The sequence below is a fragment of the Clarias gariepinus genome, chromosome 27, assembly GCF_024256425.1.
Source record: "Clarias gariepinus isolate MV-2021 ecotype Netherlands chromosome 27, CGAR_prim_01v2, whole genome shotgun sequence".
Taxonomy (NCBI): Eukaryota; Metazoa; Chordata; class Actinopteri; order Siluriformes; family Clariidae; genus Clarias; species Clarias gariepinus.
In genome coordinates this window covers 21955657-21979988 of record NC_071126.1, presented here as the reverse complement: position 1 = coordinate 21979988, position 24332 = coordinate 21955657, and the positions used below count along the sequence as shown (strand labels likewise).

At 40.6% G+C, this 24332-nt stretch overlaps 1 protein-coding gene across 1 annotated transcript in view; it reads right to left on the bottom strand.

Moving 5' to 3' along the window:
* Positions 1 to 24332, bottom strand: part of LOC128514853 (uncharacterized) — a 143982-nt gene that overhangs the window by 48597 nt on the left and 71053 nt on the right. The window lies entirely within an intron of this gene.

Genomic DNA, 24332 nt, shown 5'->3' with positions numbered 1-24332 from the left:
AATAATCTTGATTCATACATATTTTCTCACATTGCATACACATTTTTATAATTTTCTTTTGATTCGGTAAAGCTGCTTTGTGACAATTACCTGGACATGGTATGTGTGTGTCTGTGTGTGTATGGGTGGGTGTTTTTTTATTTTATTTTTTGCTTTTTTTTTTTTTTTGCACAAAAAATTCAAACTAGGGGGCGGGGGGGCTCCTGCGAGAGGACAGGCCTGTCTGTGAGTGCTTTGGGACGGGGGAGGGGCCGGCGGCGGCAGCTGCTGTGGCAAGTTGAGAAGAGTCAGTACAGACACATCAGAGTCTCCAAAAGTCTCCAGTATGTTACGTTCCGTGGTTACTTTGTATATTGTTGGATGCTATGTGCTGTGGTGTGCTCTTCTCTCTCTCTCTCTCTCTCTCTCTCTTTTCTGTGTGTCTGCTCTACCTGCTGCTCAACCAGGTGTGGAAGAGAGGGAGGTGGTCGCTCTCACCTGCTGCTCGTTACTGGGCTGAGGTTGCAAACAAAGGTTGCTCGGCGTGCCAGCCACATTGAAGCTTGCCTTCCAGAGTGCTGTTTCCCTTTGCCTGCCTTGTGTTGCTATTTGTTGGGTCACAGACTTTGGTCTTGTCCAAGAACTACAAGTTACAGCTTATTGTAGCCCTCTTTGATCTGTTGTTTAGGTTTGTGTGTATTGGAAGCTGTAAGGAGGTGGGTGCCATTTTATTTTTGTGAAACTCTTTTCTCCTGTTTTTGGTTTAGTTAGGGAGTTAGTGTACATTTCTGTTGTTAATTTTCTTTTATGTTGTCAGTTTAGACAGTTTTACTCCCTAACTAGTTAGAAGGTCTTTTTGTTTGTTGTTTTGGCCTTTCCCCCTCCTGAAGTCTCTTTTTGCTTCCAGTTTCTACTTTGTTAATCATACCCTTTGTCAATAAAAAGACCAGATCATTTGAAATATACTGTGTCTGTTGTGTGAGGCAGGGGACGGGTACGCACTCACCCCAACCAATTTTATTTTTACTTTTCACCGTTACTCCTTTACCCTAGACTTTTACATCAGGGACGTAACAGTGAAAATTGGGGGCTCGTCTGTTCTTTACTTCTAAAAGTAAAATATTATATTTGTTGCAAAGTAAAGCTAAAGACTTTTTGTTTTGTGTTATACTACAACTTGTATTTTTGAAATTTTGTGCAAAGAAGAATTGATCATTTGTTTATTGTGAGCACTTCAAGCTAATTTGAATCTTGTATTACGTAACTAAATTTTGGCTGTTTTCTTTTTTTGGTAGGGGCGGAGAGGTTATACTGTGTGGAATGGAATTTGATTTGATTGAGTTTACCCTTGCTCCCTCAGTAGAAGTTTTCAATCGCTGCCGTAAGAAGGACTTGTTAATTGCTGAGTTCTTTAATATCTCTGTGTCTAGGGATGTAACCAAAGAGGTTTTAAAAGATCAATTGTACACTGAGTTAGTTAATGCTGGTATCCTACCGACTGATTCACAAACTGAAGGGGTAGAGGAGGAGGACGAAGTAGCTGAAATGGCTGAAACTAGTGCTGCAGCTGTTCCCCTTGGTTTTAATCCGAGTATAGATCCTTTATTAGCAATCAGACTAAAAGAACTTGAGCTAGCTATTAAGCAACAGGAGCATGAAACTCAAGTTGTTCAGCTCCGTGCTATTGAAGCACAGGTTCAGCGAGATATCAAGCTAAGAACTTTAGAGCTTGATGCAGAAGCTTTAAGCCGTAAGCCTGTGCCAGCTCCACGTTCTAGGCCTTCCTCACCATTGACTGCTGTTCCGGTACAGAGTAGCACTGTTAATTTTGGCACTCCAAATGATTCTCGGGTTAACTTTGACGTGGCAAAATATATTAAATTAGTACCTCCCTTTCGAGAAGCTGACGTTGATGCTTACTTCATAGCCTTTGAACGAATTGCTGAAAAACTTGGTTGGCCCAAGGATATGTGGGGTTTACTGCTTCAATGTAACTTTGTGGGTAAGGCCCAGGAGGTATGTGCTTCACTACCAATAGAACAGTCCCTAGATTATGATGTTGTAAAAGCAGCTGTACTACGTGCATATGAACTTGTGCCTGAAGCATACCGCCAGCGTTTTCGAGGTTCAGTGAAAACAGCCAAACAAACCTTTGTTGAGTTTGCACGAGAAAAGAGAACCCTGTTTGAGAGATGGTGCTTGGCCAGTAAAGTAACCAGTTTTGAACAACTACAGGAACTCATTTTGCTTGAAGAGTTAAAAAACTGTATTCCTGAGAATATTGTACTTCACCTGAATGAGCAAAAGATAAACTCTGAAGCTGCAGTATTAGCAGATGAGTTTGCACTCACACACAGGTCAGTATTTTCTTCTTCACGTCAGTTTAGACGTCGGAATTTTGTAAATGACCAGACAGAAAAAGTAACGTTGCCTGTTCTTTCCTCTAAGAAGTCTGAGAAAGGGAAGCCTATGCTGGATCGCACAAGCCGTAAGCGTGTCTGTTTTTACTGCTTAGATCCAGGTCACCTGATATCTGACTGCAAGGTGTGGAAACAGAAGACTGCTGCTAAGAAAGTCCAAGAGTGTAGCTTTTGCTCAAGCTGGTTCTATGTCTGACCATTCATTTTCCCTGCTTCAGAATTCTGGTTACCAACCCTTCCTGTTAACTGGCTCTGTGTCTCTTTCAGTTGACTCGCCTGGCCAACCGGTGTCTATCCTGCGAGATACGGGGGCTGCACAATCCTTTATTTTAGCTGGAGTTTTGCCTTTCTCACCTGAAACGTACTCTGGTGCAGACGTACTGGTTCGAGGAATTGAACTAGGCTGCGTGAAAGTACCTTTGCATACAGTCTACTTGAAATCAGACTTGGTCACAGGTCCGGCTCGGATAGGAGTAAGGACCAAACTGCCGGTGGAGGGTGTAAGTGTCATCCTGGGAAATGACTTGGCTGGAGGTAAAGTGTTCCCTTGTCCTATTGTGGTGGATAAGCCTATGGTGACAGGACAGCCAGATGTTGCTGCTCATTTCCCTGCTGTTTTCCCCGCCTGTGCTGTTACTCGAGCACAGTCCCAGAAGTGGGATGATGTTGTGGACCTCACAGATTTATTTATTAACCCTGTGTCAGACATTTCAGAGTGCACTCTCCTCATTAAACCTGAAATCTCTTCTTCTCTTGAAAAGGATAACCCTGATCCAGCTGCAACCTTTTTAAAAGTTGGAAAAGTGGACCTTGCTGCAGCTCAGAAAGTTGATTCTTCTCTGTCATCCTGTCTAGATGCTGCTGTCAGTTTGGAAAAAGCTCCGGGTGGTCCTGTTACATACATAACGGTTCTGCTTACCGTTCCCAGGTCCTGAAATTGGCGCATGAGCATCCCTTGTCTGGTCACCTTGGAATCACTAAGACGTATAAGCGCATCTTAAAGTACTTCTCCTGGCCTGGACTGAGAAACAGTGTAGTGAGTTACTGCCGAGCTTGCCATGATTGTCAAGTCTCAGGTAAGCCCAACTAGACTGTTCCCTCTGCTCCTCTACGTCCGATACCAGTGATGAATGAGCCTTTCGAACGCTTGATCTTGGATTGTGTTGGACCCTTGCCCAAGTCAAAATCTGGTCATCAGTATATCCTAACATTAATGTGTGCGGCCACACGATTTCCAGAAGCTGTTCCACTGCGTTCCCTGAGAGCTAACATCATCGTTAAAGAAGTCAAGTTCTGCTCAACATTTGGCCTGCCAAGGGTCATTCAAACTGACCAAGGCTCTAACTTCACCTCAAAGCTGTTTGCTCAGGTTCTGAAAGAATTGGGAGTTTCTCATCAGATGTCTAGTGCCTACCATCCAGAATCACAGGGGGCGCTAGAACGATTCCACCAGACTCTGAAGTCCATGCTCCGTACGTACTGTGAGTACGGGAAAAGACTGGGTGGAAGGTCTACCTTTGCTACTGTTTGCTGCCAGAGAAACTATCCAGGAATCGTTAGGGTTTAGTCCATCCGAACTTGTGTTTGGTCACACAGTTCGGGGGCCCCTAAAACTTTTTCAAGAACAGCTGATGTCAAAAACCCCACTTGCCACTAACGTGCTTGATTATGTCAGTAACTTTCGTGAACGACTACATAGTGTATGTGACTTTGCTAAAGCTCATAGTGCGTACTCAGTCTAAAATGAAGTCCAGATTTGATAGAAGGTCTGTTGAACGCAGTTTCCAGGCTGGTGATCAAGTGCTTGTTTTACTCACCGTTCCATCCTCTGCGCTGCATGCTAGATTTGCTGGCCCCTACAGTGTTGAGAAAAAGTTAAGTGAGACGGATTATGTCATTTCTACTCCAGACCGCAGAAGAAAAAGCAGAGTTTGTCACATTAACATGTTGAAATCTTATGTAAGTAAAGATGTAACAGAAGTTCCTTCAAACAAGGATGCTGAGTCAGCTAAGCCTGCTGTGGTGGTGCCTGCTGCTCTATGCTCCTCTGAAGATGATCCAGTTGTGGGTAAACTGACTCCTGAACACCTTCAGAATTCAGCGGTGTTAAATCAACTTGATAACTACCTTGTGTACTTACCTCAAGATCAGAAGGAATCTGTTGTTCAACTGTTAAATAAGTATCACATGCTCCTTTCTGATGTCCCTGGAAGAACCTCTATGATTGTTCATGACATAGATGTAGGTAATTGTCCCCCGATAAAACAACACCCATACTGTGTCAATCCTCAAAAACAAGAGCTAATGAGAAGAGAAGTTGAATATCTTCTAAAGCATGGTCTTGCCACACCAAGCCAGAGCCCTTAGAGCTCCCCTTGTTTGTTAGTACCTAAACAAGACTCTACTTACCGTTTTTGCATAGACTACCGCAAAATAAATAGTGTGACAAAGCCAGACTCCTTTCCTTTACCCGGAATGGAGGACTGTGTGGACAAAATTGGTTGTGCCCATTTCATCACAAAACTTGACCTTCTAAAAGGGTATTGGCAAGTGCCATTAACCGCCCGTGCTTCTGAGATTTCTGCCTTTGTGACCCCTAATAACCTGCTGCAATACTCTGTAATGGCCTTCGGGATGCGCAATGCTCCCGCGACATTCCAAAGGTTGATGCAACAAGTGTTGTCGGGTATCCCTAACTGTGAAGCCTACTTGGATGATGTAGTGGTTTTTTCGCACACTTGGGAAGAGCATCTAAGTAGCCTCGATCAAGTTTTTAGGCAGCTGGCCAACGCTTCACTAACTCTTAATCTGAAGAAGTGTGAGTTTGCAAAAGCAGTGGTTACCTATTTAGGTAAAAAGGTAGGTCAAGTAAAGCCTGTAGAGGCCAAGGTAGAAGCTATCTTGGAGTTTCCTATACCCCGTAATAAAAGGGAATTGAGACGTTTCCTTGGAATGGTGGGGTATTATAGGAGCTTTTGTAGAAATTTTGCTTCAGTAGTCACCCCTTTGACTGACTTGCTCAGTACTGCCCGGAAGTTTGTATGGTCTCCTGAGTGTAATTTTGCCTTCAATGCTGCTAAGGATCTCTTAAGTAGTGCTCCTGTCCTTTCTGCTCCTTGTTTTACTCTCCCGTTCAGACTGCAGGTAGATGCCAGTTCCTCAGGTGCTGGAGCTGTGCTGCTGCAGGAAGATGCCGATGGTGTAGAACATCCTGTATGCTACTTTTCTAAGAAGTTCACCAATGCTCAGCAAAATTACAGTACGATTGAGAAGGAGACCTTAGCCCTGGTGTTGGCGTTACAGCATTTCGAGGTTTACCTTGGTTGTAGTAATCATGTCGTCACTGTCTATACAGATCATAACCCACTTGTTTTTCTGCATAGGATGCGAAACTCAAATCAGCGTCTGATGAGGTGGTCCCTCATTATTCAAGAGTACAACTTGAATATTCAGTATTGTAAGGGTTCTAAAAATATTGTAGCTGATGCCCTTTCAAGAGTATATTGTGCTGTAGAGTGAAAGAACAGTGAGTATATGGTTTGTATAGTTTCTTTATTTTCAAGACATTGGTTTATGCTTGAAAACTTATGGGTGGGGGTGTTACGTTCCATGGTTACTTTGTATATTGTTGGATGCTATGTGCTGTGGTGTGCTCTTCTCTCTCTCTCTCTCTTTTCTGTGTGTCTGCTCTACCTGCTGCTCAACCAGGTGTGGAAGAGAGGGAGGTGATCGCTCTCACCTGCTGCTCGTTACTGGGCTGAGGTTGCAAACAAAGGTTGCTCGGCGTGCCAGCCACATTGAAGCTTGCCTTCCAGAGTGCTGTTTCCCTTTGCCTGCCTTGTGTTGCTGTTTGTTGGGTCACAGACTTTGGTCTTGTCCAAGAACTACAAGTTACGGCTTATTGTAGCCCTCTTTGATCTGTTGTTTAGGTTTGTGTGTATTGGAAGCTGTAAGGAGGTGGGTGCCATTTTATTTCTGTGAAACTCTTTTCTCCTGTTTTTGGTTTAGTTAGGAAGTTAGTGTACATTTCTGTTGTTAATTTTCTTTTATGTTGTCAGTTTAGACAGTTTTACTCCCTAACTAGTTAGAGGGTCTTTTTGTTTGTTGTTTTGGCCTTTCCCCCTCCTGAAGTCTCTTTTTGCTTTCAGTTTCTACTTTGTTAATCATACCCTTTGTCAATAAAAAGACCAGATCATTTGAAATATACTGTGTCTGTTGTGTGAGGCAGGGGACGAGTACGCACTCACCCCAACCAATTTTATTTTTACTTTTCACTGTTACTCCTTTACCCTAGACTTTTACATCAGGGACGTAACAAGTAACACTAGAAAAAGTCGCCAGATTTGTCGCTAGTCGCTTTTAAAAAAAAAATTGTCGCTAGAGGGATTTGAAAAGTCGCTAAGTTGGCAACACTGGTCAGGGCCACACAGTCTTCTTCTGAGGTAAATGTAAACTCCTCCCACTTTCTCGAACATACTGAAGAGTCCTGTCTCGGGTCATTAGCAGATAATGAAGTGCGACAGAAATTCTAAAATGTGTATAACTATAGTTAAATTCCATAACATGCCAATTACATGTGATACCAATTTCACGTGTTTGCACATAAGTTTTTTGCTTTTTTTTTTTGTTTGTTCTTAGTTTTTGCCTTGATAATAGAAAATATGAGCGCATCATGTATGACAGTTGCCAAAGTGAGATATGAGCTAAAATGACCAGATCCTGCCATGAGCTATATAGGAGACATATCTTGTATGTACATATAGGGCTTATATGTGGATATAAAGAAGCAATACAGGAGACCTATATGGCCTGTATATGCACATACATGCACCTCAATTTTGCCTATATGCAGCATATATATTATCATATATATGCATATATACTGCATATAGGCTTCATATATGCGCATATATTCTCATATAGGTGAGGATATATGTGCATATATTCTCATATAGGTTCTTTCCATGTGGGAATACACAAGTGTTTACAAAATATTAAGGTATTCATTAAAAAAAAGGGGATAAAACTGTGGGCTTCCATCTGCTCGATAAACCTCTAAGTTGACTTTCCTGTCTTGTGCAATGTGACCATGTGAGTGTATGTACTGTACACACCAATCAGCCCTATGTATATAATAATCTGGCATACAAGGCACTTTGGTTATCTAATTTTTTACCTATTTTAAAGAGATTTTTTTTTACATTAACATTTTCTGAACTTTTCCAAAATTTCACAAGGCCATGCATTGACAAGTAGAGTGGTAGTTTGCCTGGGATAGGTGTGTGCCTAAGTCTGTTGTCGGTCCTCGTTCACTTTGTAGGCTTCCTACGTAGGCACCCTCCCCCCCTCTGCTGGAGCGCAAAGAGGCGGGGCCACCAGAGAAGAGAGCAAAGAGTCGTGCGTTAAGGCCCCTGATCCTAACCTGCAAAGCCGCTCAGCCAACAGACATCAAAAAAGGGACTCCCGTCTGTGGCCATGCCCACTTAATTTTATTTTTGCTGTTTTGGCTCATGTCAGCAGGAGTGGTCATCTTTAGGGAGTGTGCAGGAGTGCTCCGCAAGCTCAGTCTGCCACTCTGCACTCTGCTGCCTTTCGCCACCCGTGTGCCTGCATGCCCACATTAATTTGTTTATTTGGAGCAAAATTGTTAATTTGAATTAAGCAGATGAAAATGATTTGTTTAAATACACCTTGAATTCCTTTTGGGACCTTTAGTTACCTGGACATTCAATAGAGGGACAGAAACCCCTTAGATTTTATTAAAATTGACATGATTTGTGTTGCAAAATCTATCCAAAATCTTATGGGTTTGAAATGGCAGAATTAATATTTTTTGTGAATTATCCCTTTCTAAATATCATACAGCCTTGACTGTCAGCTGGTTTTACAGTGACTGCACTTGAGCTGTGGAGGGTACTTCAAATTTAATGCATATATCAGGCCAAAAAGTAGGCATATGGTGTTGGGATGGTTTTCAAGGATTTCCTTCAAGAAAATGTGCAAGCCATCCAAATGCAGTGCTTGTGGAGATTCTTTTGCCAACACAGTTACACTGAAAAAAGTAAAACTGCTGTGTCATTGATACAAAGTATGTTTTCTACATTGATCTGATGGAAATTTTTGTTTTCCTACACGAAACTGATATTTCTACGTTGCTTAAAAGCAAACATTTCAGCTCCTGGTTAAACTTAAATTTAATTTGTTCACTCAAAGGACATTTCTACTTCAAACTATACGTTCGCTGTGTCACATGACCTCATGACGTAGTATTATCGCGGGCTGAATCCTGTTCTGCTGGCGGCCATCGTTTTTCAAAGAAAATAACAGGTAAGAAAGCAAACTCATGTCATTTTTATGTTAAATGTATCTCTTCCATGAGCAAACGATTGATTTATGTCCTGAACAACTACTTTGTAGATTAAGTTTTGCGTCTGTGTATGCTGGCTAAAAACACCTATACAGTGTTACCTAGCATTAGCAAACTAACGCAGTTATTTTTGAAAACACCGGAGTTTCTACGCTAAGTCGGCTGTGCCGAATAAAATGAAATTAATTATATTTAAGTACCGTTGGTAAATTAATAGGAAAGTGACCTAAACATAGAACGGCCAGTTTAAAGTGAGTGATGTTTGTACTGTACTTATAGTTGTGTTTAAAACCTTCTGGACTTGCTAATGTGTAAGTGTAATATCGCTGAAACTATATTCCCCTTTGAATGAAACGGGGCGCTAGCACATGTTCCTGACATACTGGTAACACTTTATGATACGTTTTTAACGTTATCAGTATATAAACACTGGCAGCAATTTGACACGTTGATTTAACGTTACTACAAGTAAAAGTACAAAAGTCCACAAGTCAACAGATTAAATTAAGCATGTAAATTAAATAAAATGTGAAATAAAACAAAAACAGTGTATATATATTCCAATTAGCTTGGTATTAGTAGCATGGATTAATGGGCGGAGCACTGTCCCACTTTGAGCTAGTGGTCACTTAGACCAACAAGCTGAGGTTAGCCATTACTATGAAGTTTAAAAGTAAACATGAAATCTTTATTCACTTTTGTGTTTAAAGGTCTGTTAGCTTTTCTTAAAGGGCATTACTTTACCCATACTGCAGAAATTAAGTCCTAAAATGCACAAATAAAAACATTATGTGGATAAACTTTGAAATGGAAATGATACAATATAATTGCCGTGAATTTATTAAATGTCAGTGTAATCTAAATATCCTAAAATAAACTCCCTGAAAATGACGAAGCACTGAAAATTAGTAGTTGAATTATCTGATAATATCAGAGAATAATTTCAGTTATCCTGCGAAACTGAATTATGTTGATTTGTTTATTGTATTATCAGTAGTGAGCACAAAGCAACACAATGCAGTTATTTTAAAGGTGTGTGTGTGTGTGTGGGGGGGGGGGATTCTTTCTATACACACTGTAATTAAAATTTGCTAAGAACTTGAGCCAGTTCAATTTTTGTTTTTTTAAGATCAGTAATGAGTTTCTGAGAATTATAACTGCTCCACTTCAAGCAAGATTGCTGGTTTCCTCGAACAAGCAACACTACAAACTAATTGAGATCATCAGAAACAAGGGAGGAATTGTCAGAGAGTTTGTCAGAGACTTTATTTGTCAAACAATTGTCAGATTTTCACATGGTTAGCAAATAGGAATATACAGTTTTTAAGCTTAAGTTATTAAAAATGCATTGTTTTATTGATTTTATTTTTGTTTTCTGTCTTTTATTGGAGAAATAATTTAATAGTACAACATGTTATGGTTTCAAGGATGGTAATAAAGGTTTTTGGAGGAGAACTTGTTTGTTCATCGTCTTCATTTATAAATGTAACTTCTCTACAACTGCATTTTTTTTTAAGTTGATCCAAAGTATCTTTTTTTTTTTTCATTTAAATTATGAATGCCTTAAATCAGGTGTCTTCAACTAAAATTGCTTGAGGTCCGGTAAATAAACACTCCTCACCAGCTAAGGTCCGGACAACCCAAAACAGACACTGATGCTTTAGGTGTATCCAATATATGTTCTCATATGGATAAACATGTCTTTTTTGTATGTATAAACAGACCAATTTACATCCTTCAAAAATTGGATCTCATTTTAATGCTGTTCTGTTCTGACCTTTATGTTGCTTTGGTACAAAATAATTTAATTAAACCAGTAACAATGTCTGACAAAAATATGATGAAGGAAACTGTGCAAAATGCCCTCATCTCTAAATCTGCACAAAACATAAATTAATTTAAACATTAACAACTTAAAAGTTGCCAACAACTTAAACATTAACAACTCCTTTACTATTTCCCCATCTGTAAAGGGCTTATGTTTTCCTAAGATCCCCTGTATTCTCAGTGAACATCCATAAGCTCATTGCTGGGCGGTGAGTGTGTGAGAGAGGACCTGTGTGGATCGCTCATACTGCACTTTAAGCTCATTTATTTTCCTCGCCCTTACCTCAGACTGCTGGGGGTAAGTTTCTTTAAAGTGTCAATGTTTAGCTTCGTAATGGCGTTTAATGTTTCCACTTTTAAAAACCGCAACAGAGTCCGAGCAAATAACACACACAGGCCTCGTAGAGCTTGATGCAGGAAGAATGAATGCATATTTTCCCACCCATTCATCGTGAAAAACTCTCCAAATCAACTTTTCAAAATTTTTTAACATGACTTTTTTTTTTTTTGCGCTAATCTGTCTGTGCGCTGCTCTCGCTTTCTGCTCTCTTTAATGCACGCATGACTGCACATCTGAACGTATCGGTTGGCGTAGCAACCTGTGGTGCCGTAGGACCCAAATGGCTCTACTGAGCTGACCTTCACGTGCCCGATATACATTTTCTTTCATTAGAAAATAGCGTTTGCTATATATATAGTTGGCGACCCCTGCCTTAAATCTTTATTTGATGCAATTAAAAAAAGTTAATTTGCTCAAAAATTCAAAAGTGGTTTATATCAAGTTTATAATTTCAGGTTAGATTTAGCAGAATATTTACATTAAGTAATATAGCCAACTCATTTATTTTGATTTAGAACAACTTTAAATATTTGGTTTGATTCACCTTCAGAAATTAGTTTACATGAATTTAAAAATTTTAAGTTACAGTAAATGGTTTATTTACATTACATCATGGTAAATGGTAAAAAAATTTGGTGTGAATTTTTTTGAGTTGAGCCAGTGTTATATTTTTTTCAGTGTAGAATCTCGATTGGTATCTGGGCTATGTTACATTCACGGTCCTGAAAAAAGAAGAAGGCAACAGCAAGATAAAAATTTTGGTTACATTTAAAATAATCTAACAAATGTACATGTAATTGTAAAAAAGCTGGACCAATTTTTTATTCTCTGTGTACTGCTAACAGACATAAACAATGGTAATTAAGTATTGTGTAGAAATTAGACAAAAATAAACAATACAATTATGGCATAACATGCATATAACAAAATATACAAGGGCTTAACTTAAAAAACGTAATAAATTCAGGTATTGCTCATTGTAAAAAAAAACTACATACAAATCTCTGTTAAATTACAGACATTATATGTAAATTACTAAGTCGACTGTTTTTATAAGTATTATTTCAAGACGGAAAAAGTAACTTTTTTTACATTTATAAATTGTAATTAAACAATAATAAATTGTAATTAAATACAAAACTCATTAGATAAAGGTTAATGTCCATACAAAAAATTATTGTTTTTCTTTGTAATTTTAAGGTAAATCATATTAGTTTTATAATACTTTGACATTTAAGTTCTAGATGCAAGTTTAGCATTTTTTTATGACTTTTTAAAAGATTATCCTTACATTATCACTTACATGTAGGCTGCCGAGATAGCACACACACGTCGCGGAGACGTCTATGTGACGTCGTATTTTTCATCTGGCAGATGTCTGGCAGAGGGCGTTTGCTTATCTGGCAGACGTCACCGAGACCTCCCTGAACGACGCTTAGCCTACGTATTTAAGATGTAAATAAATTAAAACTACCCTGATACGCTCTTTAGCAGACGTCTCCGCGATGTACCTGTGCTATCTGGGTATATAACATTCCACTCTCACTACAAGCTCTTCAGTAGCTGTATGTGTGGTATGAAGTGGTGATGATGCTGAGGACAGACTAAAAAGGTTAAAAATAAATCAAAAATAATAATTATAATGTTCAGACACGATCTCAGCTTCTTATAGGTTTGAACTCATGAGCTCATGTGTGTCCAGTCTTGGTGTCAGTGTTGCTGCTCTACACAAGAGAGGACCAACTGTCTGTTTGTTGGTTATGATGTGTGTGTGTGTGTGTGTGTGTTTGTGTGTGCGCGTGTGTATGGGTGTGAGTGTGCATGTGAGTGGGCATTAAGCCCAACAGTTGTAATATTGATAGCAGAGCTGTTCGCACTTCAGCACTGCAGGGTCACGTGTTTGTCTCCAAATGCTGTATGTGGTGTTTGTTGGAGTGATGAGATAAACTGCTTAAAAAAAAAAAAAAAAAAAAACTAAAACAAAAAAGTAGCTCACCATCATATCTTCCAGTCTGAGTCATTCGTTCTTTTGAATCTATTGCACTCCATAGCGTCTATGGGAGTCACGTTACAAAGGTACGAACGACTTGGAGTGGAAGAGTCAGTGAGAAAGAATCGTTCAATTCTGTTTCCTGTGTACTACACTGCATAGCGTCTATGGGAGTCACGTGAAAAAACAACGACCAACTCAGGACCGAAAAGACTCAAAAGTAACTACTCATTTGTTTCCTGTATGTAACATATGGAGGGTTTACGATGCTTTGCGCATGGACGCCCAATAGAAAATGAACGAATCACTCTCCCAGATACTCGTTCATCTGAGTCATGTTAAAGATTCGTTAAAAAAGAACAAATCGTTCATGAACGACCCATCACTAGCACGCACATGCACACACACGCACACAGGGTAAGAGACTGATGAACACTTTAGGAAGAGCATATGTGTTTAAATTGTTTAAACACTGAAATGTGTGTATTGTGTGAAATGATGTGAAAAGTGCTGCAGAAAGTGAAATGAGAAACATGGAGTTTAAACTGAGAGTCGAGTCTAAAGGTAATAAATGACCCTCATATTTCACTGCAGCAAATACAGTGGAACCTTGGAACCTTGGATATTCCTTCCGGAAGGCTCGTATTCCAAATCACTTGTGTGTGTCCAATGATGTGCACGTACACAGACACAAAGAGCAGGCTGAGCCTTGAGCAGAGAGGGAAAATGGATCTTTAACCTCTCTAATGAGACTTGATTTTGGTCACACGTGCGCTGTAAACACACGCATACAAACACAACATAAGATATGTTTTACACACACACACACACACACATGTGGTCACAGTGTTATAGTAAACAGTACACGTGTGCACGGATGTTGATTATACCAGTGAGACCCAGCAGGGGAGACGATTACCCACAATTCCCCAGAGCAAGAGAGAGAAAAACCGTTGGCTCAGTTGTGATCGCGTGACGCTCGGCATTAAAACAAGAAGTGCATGCGTGATACATGATACTTGGTACTCGTAAAGCAAGACTTGTTTGTTTCCAAGTTACATTTTTTTTTAAAAAAGCTCGTCTTGCGGAACACTTGCAGACCGCTTTACTCGCAATCCAAGGTTTTACTGTACTTAAAGATAGACACTTTCTTCACACTGCTACTTCCTGTTTCTCATTAACAGGAAGTTCTGCAGTCCTCCCCTCCTCCCCCCACACTGGTACTTTAAGTTCCAGGTTCCACCATATTGAGACTGTGTCTGTTCCCCCGAGATAAACACAAACACACATTATGAAATTCTCAAAAAGTTTCTTCTAATAATCTAATTACTAGAAGATAAAATAATAATCACATGCACGGCCAGTACCTTTGATCTGACGCTAGGACTGATAAACATTACATCTCTTACATTTAATGTGTTTATGGAACTAGAACTGATCAGATACTAGAATTAGACCAAATGAGTAGTGGAGCTCTAAATGAACACACTACAGTCATGGGGAAAAAGAAAGTACGCCCTCCTTCATGTTCATATTTATCAGAACCTAAATAATAATTGTGTGAACCTCACCACCTTCTATAAACAAACACATGACCTTAGGAGACAACAGAATTTAATATGTACTCATTCTTACCCAGAGTAAACCATCTTTAGAAAGCAGGTGAGAAAATAAGTACACCCTATTATTCAGTAGCATAGAGGACCGCATTTAGCAACAATAACTGGACGGCAAGGCAGGCATGTAGGAATGTAATTACCACGGGGCCTGAGGGACATTAATGTATCGTCTCCATTAATGTATGAAAATGGGACATCTAAAATTAAATTGTGTGTGTGTGTCTTTGTCTGTATATGTATAAGAGCTTGCTCTAGACTTCTGATAAGCAGAATTAGAGAAAAAAAAATTAGACTTACCAAGACTGCTTGCAGGCGACAAAAATTCTGATTCATCAAAGAAAATACCTTCAGTGGGGATGTGAGAATCCATCATATTTTACATTGTGGTTGGCCTAGTGCATGTGAGCCAATAATGTGTGCAGGAGACGTCACCAGGATGCACTATAGGAAGTAAGACAATGCATCTTTGTCAACACATCTCAGCTGTCACAGGTGTAGGTTCAGGACAGGACTTTCAGTTTCAGGGTGATGAACTGGATGAATTCTGGATTGAAAGGAGAGTGAAGTGTGTTTACACAAGAAGATTCCTTCACTCATTGTGTCGAGGTGCTGTTCCCTTTCAAAGGCTATATTCGATGCTGCGTGAAAACGCTATGGGAACATCTTTTTGTGTTGCCGGTTGTGAAGCATGTGTGTGTCAAACACGCCAAATTTTGGCATATATAACCTCGGTCAGGTGACGTCATCTGATGAAGCGCACCTGCAGGTTATAAATAGGAGTGAACCGGAAACATTCCTCAGATCAATTTTGTCTTCAAAGGACTGAATATTGCGTGTGATGTGTGCAAGCGAATTAAAAAATATTAACTCACTGATATGGTGAAGTTTGTTAGGAGATCCATGCTTCTGCTCTTTCGGAGCACGATTTCCACACCGTTTCCACACCGGCGCATTCCTGGTTTAAACAGTGCAATCTGGCAGATGTGCACGAGACGGGAATCCCCCTTTCTCTCGCGTCCTCGCTGGATCAGGAAGTTTCCGTCCACTTCTCAAGCGCGCTCTGGCGCTTCTTGTGAATGGATGGGAAAGACTTACTCTTACTAGCGGGATTTCCCCAAGCGCTCGGAAAAAAAAGAAAGAAAAAAAAAGACAACAGGTTGCTGTCAGGTGGCCGGGGGGAGGAGCCTCGGATAAACGGCGCGCTCTCTCTCCCTACTTTCTTGGCAACCTTCATGACGAGTTAACTCTTTCATGGAATAGCCTTATTCATCTTGTGTTTTCGTGCCATCATCTTCGAATTATTCGAATGTTGTTGATGCGAAAGCGTGGTTATATGATGATGTCCCAGTTAGAAGAGACGCTATTTCTCCTGGGACATCATCCTCCCTGAAAAGAAGCATACACTCCCCACCAAGCCGTGCAGACTGACATCTTCCCTGGTGGGGAAGAGCTTCAGGCAGCTGATCAGGCTGGTGCTCTACTGCACACCATGACGGTTTTGCAGGCTTACCAGGCTGACCTGCTGAAAGACTTGAGCACTGGCGGGGCTCTACAACGTCGTTCCTGTAATTACGCTGAGCCACAGACCTGTCTCTTTGTGCAACAAAGCAGACGGGCCATGCTATCGGCTGTTTATGGCTGTGATAGTGTTCCGCAGAGTGACCTGTGGCTAAATCTCACGGGAGAATCAAGGATAAGGATCGGGCATTCCTCCTTGGTGCCCCATCTCGCCCTCTGGCCTGTTTGGCGACGCTGTTAACGTCACCACTAGGTTAAAGAGGCGAAATAATATGAACAAGCCTTCGGGAAAGTCCTTCCCCGCCATGCTCAAGGGTCGGGACTGTCGGCCACCCAGCCCCAACCGAGTCTGACTCTCGCGGGACGCTAAGCGCAGGAATAGAGCGTTATGAGCCGGGCACCCCCTCCTAAGACTGGGGTGCGGTGTGCCGCGCTTTGCAATCAGCCTTGAAGAAGTCGGACCTACGTACTGTCTTCTTCACAAAGAAGAAGTCCTGAGGTCGTCCAGGACCGTGGGGGTGCCCCCCCCCCCCGTGGAGGGGCACGTAGAATTCCTCTCAGGGATGAAGTGTTCTTCCTGGCACCTTCAGGAGGTCGGTGTTCCTGCTCCGCCACCACTGGTGTTTTTGACAACACCGGTCTCCAAGAAATGTTAGTTTTTTGTTTTTTTCTTGCCATGTTCAGGATGCCGAACAGCTAATACAACCCCCACCCCCGACTAACCACAAAGAATCTGCCCCTTTCGAAGAAACTGGCAGCGTGAAAGCTAGTGCCAAGTATATCTCCTTGGGTACTGAGCACTGTAGTGAGAGCTACAGGATCCAGTTCTTACATCACCTTCCGCGTTTCAACGGCGTGGTCTCCACTTCCGTCAAACCGGAAAGGGCGCATCTGCTGACTCTGGAGTTACAAGACGTTCCTGGGAATAGGGGCCATAGAACATGCCCTACCAGGCAGAGAGTCAGTGCGTCCATTTGTCGTCGCAGATGCTAACGACAGATGCTTCCCTCACGGGCTGGGGTGCGGTCTTAGATGGCCGTCCAGCCCAAGGGAGCTGGAGAGGCCATCTTCTCGCGTGGCACATCAATGGCCCCGAACTGATGGCTTTATTTTGGCCCCGAAACACCTCCTCCAGCAGTTAAGAGGCTACTATGCCCTAGTGCAAGTGGATGACACTAGGGTAGTTTCGTACATAATCGCCGGGGCAAAATGTGCTCGCCCTGCTTGAATGAGCTAGCGCACCAGTTCTGCTTTGGGCACAGGGTGAGTCCCTGTCCCTCAGGGCGATGTACATTTTGGCCCATGATCGCCAGAGCGCACTGTGCTGCGCCGCTTCAATAAGCTAGTTCACCAGTTTATGCTTTGGGCACAGGATGAGTTTCTGTCCCTCAAGGTGATTTACACTTCAGGGCATATGGAATTGGGAGCCCTGGTACCTTCAACGCACTAGAAGAACGTATGCCCTCAAGGAGAGGGTATTTGAAAGTGGTGCATGGCGGAACATGTAGATCCAGTCCACTGCCGAATTGTTTCAGTGCTGGAGTTCTGCAAGAAGTTACTCGGGCTTATGCCGTAGTACCCTCGGAATGTACGTAGCCGCTATTTCGGCTTGTCATGTTCTGACGGATGGGGACTGGCTGACACCCCTCCCAAACCACTAGAGTCAGCGCCTGTCTGGCTTCTGACCCTCAAGATTTCTTATAATCACTTTGGGAGATCTGCAGGCTTCCCTTCCTGCCTAGACTTGGGCTAGTCAGAGCTATTCATCATCCTCACCCGAACTAATTTCATTCTTGACCATGCACCCAGTTCCTCGAAGCCTTCTGTCCTCCGTTTTTTACAGCTCCGGAGCAGAATAGGTTTCACCTACTATCTTCAGTACGCACTCTTCAGATTTACGTCCAGCGCACTAGCTAGTGGCGTAAGTCAGAGGAGCCTTTTTTTTATCACATCAGGGAAAAATTCTATTGCCTTAGCCTACGAGGCACGTGGTCTCACTTCGCTTCGAGGAATCAGGGCTCATCCGACCAGGGGGATTGCCTCATCTATTGCGCTGGCAAGAGGGTTTTCCCTGCAGCAAGTGTGTCATGCGGCAGGTTGGTCCTTTCCGCACACATTTGTGGATTCTAAAGTCTGAATGTTCATGCTACTCCGGGCTCACAGGTCCTCGAGTCAGCCTCCCAGAGATTGTTCTGAGACCTCCTCTGCCTTTGTGCGCACACGCTTCACAACCTTGGGGTCCAGACACTTGCAGTGCGGCGGCGTTGGTATTCTCGTTCCCATAGCGTTTTCACGCAGCATCGAGTGTAGCCTTTGAAAGGGAACGTCTCGGGTTACTTTGCTGTAACCCTGTTCCCTGAAAAGGCGGGAACGAGATGCTGCGCTCCAATGCCGCACTGCCTGCGTGACTGGACGTCCTTTTCAGACAAAATTGATCTGAGGAATGTTTCCGGTTCACTCCTATTTATAACCTGCAGGTGCGCTTCATCAGATGACGTCACCTGACCGAGGTTATATATGCCAAAATTTGGCGTGTTTGACACACACATGCTTCACAACCAGCAACACAAAAAGATGTTCCCATAGCGTTTTCACGCAGCATCTCGTTCCCGCCTTTTCAGGGAACAGGGTTACAGCGAAGTAACGGGTTACAGACGAACTGTATTAAACCAGTGAGAAAATGTGTCTCTGATCTTCAACTCACAGCATTAAACTTAAACACACTTCAGTAACTGAAGCTTTAACCAGAAATGTTCTAATCACTGGATTTATAAAAGTCTAACATCTCTTACAGCCCTGATAAAGAAAGAATCAAACTCTTTAGTATATAACCCTTCTTTTAAACCACAGTGCTGTTTCCATTAACACTGACACACACTCTCTGGTGTGAGATGGAAACTAGAGGACAAACTCTCCCGGACTCATAGACTGCAGCAGCACTTTGTCTAATGGCTGTGCATAAATAATTATTAATATGTTTAATACAGGTTAATCACGATTCATATCTATTAGAAGGTGTGAGGTTATACTTAAATAAATATTAATTCTTTCTCTGTTATTGTGTCCTTTATGGTGGATAACAGGCCTCACACAGATAGAGCACAGTCTCTAGTACAGTTTGAATAAATAGTCTCTCAACATTCGACATGATATTTTTAGAGACATTTTTTATTAATGAACTGCAGCTCTTTTGTGTTTTAGTCTGAGATTCTAACATAAAGACATTCAGACTGTTGAAGTGACCCAGAATAAGTCAGTGTGAGCTGCTGATTAAACACTCAGTCTCAGAAACTCAGAAACCACAATGTTATTTCTGTTCAACTGAAACAACTGCATGATGTGAGAGAGCGCTGCTGCAGTCAGTAACACTTCTACACATGTGTTAAGAGCGTTCTCACACTCGGACTAAAAACTCAAGTCCACTATCCATAAAAATAAATAAATAAAACAACATGTCTTGCAAAAACAGCTGTTCTATGACTTTAACAAACACAAATATTTTTCACACTTTAAACATTTAAAACCAGACCAAATGCAGGTCAAGTGTGTAAACAACCACCGTGAAACAACCACTACAGTAAACTAACACATTTACATTATAAATGTATTAATAATGTAAAAACAGCTGTAGTTTAGCGCTAGCAGTTAGCCACTCAGTGTGGACATCAGAACCCCTCCTTTCTTCCTCTCCATACGCAGCTCTAGATTTCCTGTTGGCTTGCCATCAGATTAAATTGTAATTTGCTGCTCTTGTGGTAGTTTAGGAGGCTTTTTTCTATCCTCCCTCCTTAAACCTTCCCCTTTTCCCTAAGACCATGCCTCGTGTCTGTGTGTCTGTGGTGTTATCTGTGCATGAAACTCGTTACAAGCTAACAGTGACATTGATGAGATGCCAACATGGCCATAACATTATGACCACTGACAGGTGATGGAAACAACATTGAGCACTAACTATAGACAGTAAACTGGAGACGGTCATGTGACCCCAAAGGACAGCTCACTTATACCTGTAGTGACCAAAAGTCCTGATGGATCCAATCATAAAAAAAAAGTAAATGTAGTAAATATTGCGGTAAAAAATGTAATGTTGGCCCCAGTAGTAGGGTATCATAACACCCGGTGCCCGTCGATATCTGTTCACAGCTAACATCATGATGCCAGAAACTACCGGACACCCCAGAGGTCTTGTGGAGTCGTAACCCAAAGGGACGGACCTGCCCTGGTGACACAGGGGGAACCTACACAATACTGGGTCTAATGTTTAGCTTTGTAATGTTATAGCTGATTGGTGTATATAACAAATACTGTGATGTAGCTAAAAATGCTAAGTAGTTAACTGCTGTGATTAATTTCTATGTCAAATGCTGTTAATCTCATGAAATAACACTAAACAAAAGCTTAAAAAAAGAAGTGAATTGTTGTCATTAGAAAGTTAAAAACATTAAACATGTGGCTTTGACAGATTTTAAGGACGGAATATTGTGAGGACGAATAGTTAAGTATCAGTTTTATTGTTAAACACTATTTATACACAGGGCTATGTAGTTTAGGATTTTCCTTTAATAATAAAAACCTTTATTTAAAACTGCATGATGTGTTTACTTGTGTTATGTTTGAATAATATTTAAATTGATTTGATGATCTGAAACATTAAAGTGTGACAAACATGCCAAAAAATAAGAAATCAGTAAAGGGGCAAACACTTTTTCAATACAACTAATCACTAGGAATGAGTCGTATGTGTCCTTTCTGTATGATTTGATATATGATGTGGTGTTTACAATAGAATTAAAAAGTACAATGTACAATGACCACAGTGTGTACCTGCAGAATACCTGTGTTTTTATACCTGGTTGTTTATATATATACTCAGCAAAAACAGATACGTCCTCTGACTTTTAACTGTTTTAACTTTCAGTAAACTTAATGTGTAAATATTTGTATGAACACTAAAAGAGTCAACACCATAAGACATAAACTAAAAATGTTTCCCAATGTGTCCCTGAATGAAGGGAGGCTCAAAATCAAAAGTACCAGTCAGTATCTGGTGGCCACCAGCTGCTTGAAGTACTGCAGTGCATCTCCTCCTCATGGACTGCCTATTGCGGACAGTCTGAGCACTGATGGAGGGATTGTGTGTTCCTGGTGTGACTCGGGCAGTTGTTGTGGCCATCCTGTACCTGTCACGCGGGTGTGATATTCGGATGTACCCATCCTGTGCGGGTGTTGTTACACGTGGTCTTCCACCGCGAGGATGATCAGCCGTCCTTCCTGTCTCCCTGTAGCGCCGTCTTAGGCGTCTCACGGTGCGGACGTGGCGATTTATCGCCCTAGCCACATCAGCGGTCCTCATGCCTCCCTGCAGCATGCCTAATGCACGTTCACGCAGATGAGCAGGGACCCTGGGCATCTTTCTTTGGGTGTTTTTCACAGTCGGTAGACAAGTCTCTTTAGTGTCCTGCGTTTTTAGAACTGTGACCTTAAATGCCTACTTTCTGTAAGCTGTTAAGGTCTTAACGACCATTCCACAGGTGCATGTTAATTAATTGATTATGGTTAATTGAACATGCATGGAAAACATTGTTTAATCCCTTTACAATGAAGATCTGTAAAGTTATTTGGATTTTTAAAATTATTGTTGAAATACACAGTCCTGAAAAAGGGGCGTTTCTTTTTTTGCTGAGTATATATATATATATATATATATAAGCAACCAGATTTTTATCAAAGTGCAAATAATAATATTTGTCATAGCATGCAGCGCTCACTTGACGCCTCCCCCCCCACCCCAACACACACACACACACACATCTGATGTAAACAATTAGCTTCATTGCTTCAGTTCAATGCTTGTCCAAATATAAATTTCTAAGAAAGCTAATATCACTATGCTAAGCGCTAGCTTACTGAAGTAGCTAAAAGCAGACTATTAACTGTTGCCTAGTGCTAATTAGCCCTGAGCTAATTCTGAGCTGCTCATGGTATGGATAATGTTACAGATGATTAATATATTGTTGTATGCAACTTATTGGAGCTCATCAGTGCTATTGTACTGCCATATAATGTCCTATTTATTATCATAGATCTTCTGTATAGTTAGCTATGTGCTTACACAATGTATGTACAGATGTGGACATTAAGAATGTACGTTTTTTTTTTTTTTGCAAAACGCCGCAATTCTGCGCAAAATCCCACAAGCAACATTTGGGAATTTAAATAAATGTGTTGTGCTTCACTGAATATCCACCAGATGGCGCATGGAAGGACTTCAAATTCAAATTTTATTTGTCACATACACAGTCATACACAGTACGAAATGTAGTGAAATGCTTACACGACCGCCAGTGACCTTAAAAAGAGAATTAAAGTTTATAATAAGTAATAAATATGAATAAAAGAAATTCGATTGATAATTTAAATTAAAAAAAAAATTTAACTAGGAAAAATAGAACTAAAAATAGAAACTGAAAATAGAAATATACTGTACAAATAGAAATATAATGGTGTGCAAATATGCAAAGAAAAAATTACTTTTTCACACAGGGCCATGTAGGTTTGGATTTTTTTTCTCCCTAAATAATAAAAACCATCATTTAAAAACTGCATTTTGTGTTTACTTGTGTTATCTTTGACTAATAGTTAAATGTGTTTGATGATCAGAAACATTTTGTGTGACAAACATGCAAAAGAATAAGAAATCAGCAAGGGGGCAAATAGTTTTTTACACCACTGTAGTTTTTGTAATGTTTTAACAGGGACAAAACAGTGAAAGACATGGCAATGCTTCGGTTTAAGTTGTGTTGAAATTAATTTAATTTCCTGATAGTAGGCTATCTGATAGTCTTAACTATGCGAATGTCCTGATCTGTGAATATGCCAACATATCTTATTTAAAACGTAAAAATGTGTCAACATGTTCGGGCTTTTTATAATAATCATCATCATGTTTTTTGCTGTTTGTGTCCAGCATTTAATAATAATTTAATCCATTATTTAACCACAGCTGGGAATAATAGCTGGAATGTGATTCTTAATTTATGACTGAAATAAAGCTGTTCTTCGCCGTGCGGAAACCCGCAGCTACGACTTTCACTTTACAAAAGGCAGCGTTCTCGGCCAGAAAAACACAAATATAGGCTACTCCCTAGATAAATGCTGGCTTTTTCAAAACGACAGCACGCCCCAATATGAGCCGATTTATTTAAGTTATGATATAATGTAACATATTTTTGCTGTGTAGTTTATTTTTTGTGTGCATAAGACTTGCATTTCAATGAATGTTTCATGGTGCTCCAGTCCGCCACTGCCCAAGACTTTCAAGACAATCTACCAGGTTTTTATTTTCCAGAGAAGCATAACACAACTGACCCTATAGTTAATAAAAAGAATGGTATCAAAATCCAACCAGTCTGATTAAATTGGATTTAATTTAAAGGTGCACGTGCATATGTGCAAAAACAACAAAGAATACAAAAGTGTATAATTATTAATAAAGTTAGCCTAAAACAATATTGTTTCCAATTCTGAAGTAAACTTGATTTTGTTTTACAATATATCTTTTATGATGATTTAAATATATAGTAAACAATAAATGAGTGCCGTTGATCAAAAGGCTGATAAACATGATTGCAGATATGAGCAGATTTATCGATAAAACTGCAGACATACTCTACCAGAAATGCAACAAACAAATATATAGGCTACTGGCGTTGTACAGTATATACACCAGCGCGCTCAGTTCCTGTAATCCCCCTTCTCACCTTTCATATACACTACTGTTCAAAAGTTTGTGGTCACTTTCTAACTCCATGATGGTTCCTGATTTTTATTTCTTTCTACATTGTAAAGGAATGCTGAAGGCGTCCAAAAAATGCATTAATCTCCTTTGACCAGTTAATGGTGAGATGTTTCTGCTACTTCTGCTCTGTAAAGACGTCATACGTCTATATTTATCAGTTTTTTATGACTTTTAGCTGCTACTATTTTGATCTTTACATTCCTGTTATTCTTCTGACTCATCCCTGAGCTTTGGCTATACAGATGTAAATATCTGTCATGTCAATAAAGCACCACTGATTCTTACATCTTGAATTCAGAAATGACTGACTGAATGCTGATATTCATAAACTCTTCATCAGCTCATAATTTCCTGTTAACACAACTGCACATTATAGTATAGTACAGGTCTAGATGAGAAGTTATTTATAATCACACTTATTTATATCTGTTGACACCCAGATGATGATGACCTCTATTCTGAGTCTGCTTCCTC